The sequence below is a fragment of the Dipteris shenzhenensis genome, chromosome 7, assembly GCF_047967505.1.
Source record: "Dipteris shenzhenensis isolate YYH24624 ecotype China chromosome 7, Dip_SZ_1.0, whole genome shotgun sequence".
Classification (NCBI taxonomy): domain Eukaryota; kingdom Viridiplantae; phylum Streptophyta; class Polypodiopsida; order Gleicheniales; family Dipteridaceae; genus Dipteris; species Dipteris shenzhenensis.
In genome coordinates, this window is record NC_141602.1 from 24,848,464 (window position 1) to 24,853,024 (window position 4,561).

Below are 4,561 nucleotides of genomic sequence, written 5' to 3' on the forward strand. Positions count from 1 at the left end.
TTTATTAAGTACTCATTTGGACGTGGCACATATGCATTATTGTTAAGTACTTGTTTGGACGTGATCAGCATTCCTGTATGCCCATCTTCTTAGTTAGTTCTGGATGTTCTTTGTAATCTCAGATACTCGCCTTCCCGGTTTTTTGGTACTTTCAGATGTAAAGAGGTTGTTATTTCATTCTCACTATGATTATGTAAGCTATGTCTAATCCACACAAGCTTGCCTCTTGTCATACATGCATGGCTTATTCTCATTGTATTTTTGGTTGTTCGGTACTTTTGGATGCCCAATTGTTCAGTACTTTTGGGATGCCCAATTGTTCATATTTTCAGTTGTTCAGTACTTTCAGTTGCTCAGTTGTTCGGTACTTTTGGGATGCTCAATTGTTCGGTACTTTTAGATGTCCAGATGCTCATTATCCAAGAGACATTTCAGCCCTAGCTTTGTGGACATCTCAAATCGCCCCTCTGTACTCATCTTTGGAGTGATGTAGCAATTTCCTCATACATTCATCCTTGTTACAATAGAAACGAACACTTGAATATTTGCTGTGTTCATATACACTGCATGAAATCAGTCATTTTATGTGGATGAATTGTGCAAAACATGAAGGCATGATTATAAAGGTTTCAGGAGGTTTGACCAGATTGAACTTGGAGACAACAAGTGCTACTATTCAAATGAAGAGCTCAAACATCAAACTTGAAGATCTCAAGCCCTGATTATGCTTCATCACTATGTCAAACAAGTTGAGATTTCCAAGAAGATTTTTCTATTTTTCACACATACTTTGCACTGTATCATGCACCAAACATAGTGCCTCTACTTTGCACTGTACTATGGACAAGTGCTTGTCTTATTCCCTTGTACTATCTGTATGCAATTCGTATTGTATTGTCCAGCATTACACTGTATCATTCAAATTGGCATATGGCCATCCTTTGTATATATGTTTTCACATATATATATATAGTGGCTCGGGTTTTTCCCTTGTACTCCCCAAGGGTTTTTTCATCTGTAGCTAGAGGGCCTAGTTTGAGTGGGGGTGTTAGAGCTATATATAGCTTGCCCTAACTCAGTCGAGTCCTCAACTATGTATATGCCTATGATCTATGAATAGAATCACTTTCTTGGGAGCAATTCTTGTGTCGGTCTCTCTCCTCTTTCTCTTCCTCTCAACACAACTCTTGTGTCTGCCGGCTCTCTCCTCTTTCTCTTCCTCTCAACATTTTACACCTAGTCCTTGTACGTTCAGATCATAGCACCTAAGAAGAGCCATTGTGGACCATCATGCCATACTTTAATGGCAGTAGCTTGTTGCAATTCCTTCAAATTTTGCTAATGGACCAGGACAGGTTCACATGCAACTTCCACCATATTCTAAGGGGAGGAGTAGATCTGATGGCCACAGTAAGCAGGGAAGTCCAAGCTATATTGGAGAAGGAAGATATTGCCCGAATCAATGTCGTTTGTGAGATTCTCCTCCATATCATCCATGCACTTGTGGATGGTTTGGCAAGGCTACACATAGGAAGGTGAATGCAACCAGACCTGCACCTGGTCTCAACATCTTATTGGATTTTGTTGGAAAGTCTAGATGACAACACGTAGGCGTCATAGATTGGGGGATGTCCATGGACTTCTCAGAGAGTCAAAAGGAATTCAAGAATCTGAAGAAGTAGTCTTTGGAGACAGATGCCGAGCAAGAAGAAATCATGCATCATTTTGTTGATTAGACAAAGCCACCTGTAGAGACCAGTGATAACTTATCGTAATAAATTTCTTATTCAAAAACAAAATTATTGAGCTTGAAAGCATTAATAATTGAAAAAAATTCCATTTATGTTATGGATGTATGGCCATTTATATTATGGAAAGATTGCAACATTTGAAAGCATTTATCCAAGATTGCAACATGTACATTTTGTTAAATTAAAGTAATTTTGTTATAACTTATTTTGCATGGCATATGTAACAATTTCCATCATACATGGGATATGTAACATCTTTATCTTTCATCGAGCATAGTGCATGTAACATTTGCATCTTGTGTCCTACCTCACACATCGGTGCCTCAGAATTCGATGCATGTAGACCTTTCATACTATTGCACACCAAGCATTCATCTGTACTACAGTATCCAAACTGCACTTACAACTTTTCTATGAGAATGTCACAAGGAGAGGATACTCCTCCTCTGCATAGGTAGGAGAAGGGCTCCAGAAGAGAAGGCAAGCACCCATTGATGCCCTATTGATGCAAGAGGAGGCTGAAGAGGAGGCTCAACATGCCGAGCATCAATGCTAGTAGTTCGAGTGTCTACGTAGGGTTGCTAGTGCAGTGCCTGAGCATGTGCTAGACACTATTGCACGTACATCCGTGTATGCTCCATTTGGAGGTTTGTATGTTTAATACTTCAATTTTTGCATGCTTTAATATTAGATGTATCATTTCTTATGTCTTTTGTCAATAAGTATCACATATGAACTAGCAATCAACACCATGGGAGTTGGTCTTGTAGGCATGCAATGAAAAGAAGTGAACAAGCTTGTCTCCAAACAAGAGCTTTTGGCAATCTGGCCCTTAGAAGCCAATGAAGAGGAAGCCTTAGGCTGCCAGGAAAGGAGATGTAGAAGAACAATAGATGGAGATGGAAGCACCCCAACCCAAGCTTTGGACCAGTATGGGAGATGGAAGATAACAAATTGTCGAGACGAATAGATTCAACAAAATGCCAGGAAGATATATATTGAGGTATATAAAAATAACAAAATTTTAATTTTTATAAAGTAAATAATAAATCAATTAAAGACTATTCTATAAATAAAATAGGTGAAAATCATATGAAAATATCATTATTAAAGTATAAAGAAATATATAAATATCTTAATTTTATAAGAATGATATATATATATATATATATATATTATGTTATATATAATATAACATTCTAATTTGATTATATAAAGAACTCAAGGGATTCACCCCAAACCATGGGTTAACATCCACAGAGTATAGTCGTCAAATGCAAGGTAATCAGAGATTAGAGGTGATTAGGCTTCATGATCTACTTCAATGGTTATAGCCATGGAAGGAGTACAAAAAAAGCTCAAGGAGTTTGGGCCCCAAATACCCCAAGGCCAAAGAGTGCAGGCAATGTACATAGGTTGTATGTTCCAGCTACAAGATGCAGTTAAGTGTCTCATGGGAGTTGAGACTCGCCACTCCAAGTTTTGAGCCTCAGGGATGGGGTTTGAGCCACAAATGGCTTAAGGGCTTGAGGACCCTCAGGGAGTTTGAGCCCCAAACAGCCTAAGCCTTGGAGGTGTGAGGATAACATAAGCACTATTTGGGGGCTAGTTGGGAACACCTCCTAATGCCAACAGGCTTGTCCGAAGCACTCTTATATGGTTAACACAAGTGCTATTTCCACTAATAGGGAGAGATGGAAAGAATAACAATATGCCTTGGCACCCTATGGGCCCAAGAGCGTTTTATTGTAAAGAGAGGGAGAGTACTAAAAGGAAAAGGGTTGGTCCTCCCTTCAAAAGGTGACATGTATAAAAGGCAAAAGTGTTGACTTTGGTCTTCATTGTTCTTTGCACAAGTTTGAATACAAGCTCCCTCTTCTCTTCCAAGAGAGTATTTTGGGTGTTCCCTTGTTTCCATTGTAGTGCCCTTGTGTTTGTCACTCCATCCCCCTTCACTCTCCTCTTTCCTTCTCCTTCTCCCTCCCTTCTCCCCTCTCTTCTCCCTTCTCCCCCTTCCCTCTTTCTCTCATGGAAATACATTGCAACAATCCGAAGGCTGCTTAAGTGACACTTGCAGATGGCTCATGCCTTGCATTCCTCTCACAAGGAGTAGCTTGGAGTGGAGGCTCCATCAGCATCTCTTCAACATCCCCATGACACGTGAGTCACAGTCGAGACCTACACATTTTTGGCATCGATACCAGGGAATGAAGGTATGCTTGCACAAAGCTTCAAGATTAACTTAGAGCTTTGTTAGTGGAGTTGTAGGAGAAGAAAGAGCAAAGAAGTGAGAGTTTTGGACAAAAAAGTTAGGAAAGCTATCATTTTCTACTCGAAAGACATTTTGGATTATTTGAAGCTTGTTTTTCATGCTTTTTAGTGTTTTCAGTTAATAGTAACTTAGTTCTTAAGATTGCTAAGGAGTGTATGATGTCCAAACACACAAAAAATGACCAAAAGTGATGATTCATGCTGAATTTTGAAGTGCTTTAGTGTGGTCAAACTCACCCCTCAAGAAATCTTGCATTTTGGCTTGCAAAAATTGTCTTTCTTTCAACATTCTTTCATTGTGTAGGTAGACTAGGTAGTGTAGCACCCCCCTAGCATAAAAAAACTAGGAAAAAAACTCAAAATCCCCCAAAAATCCACAAAAACCAGTCGGTGACGTACTGTTCACTACCCCCATGGGTCAGTGCGTTGGAGCTATCCCACCGATTGGCATGTTAGCCATACCCTGCAGACCTAACCTCTGAACATAGCCTAACTTGTTGGCTTGATTAAATGCTTGTCAGAGTTAAGCCTAGCTTGTC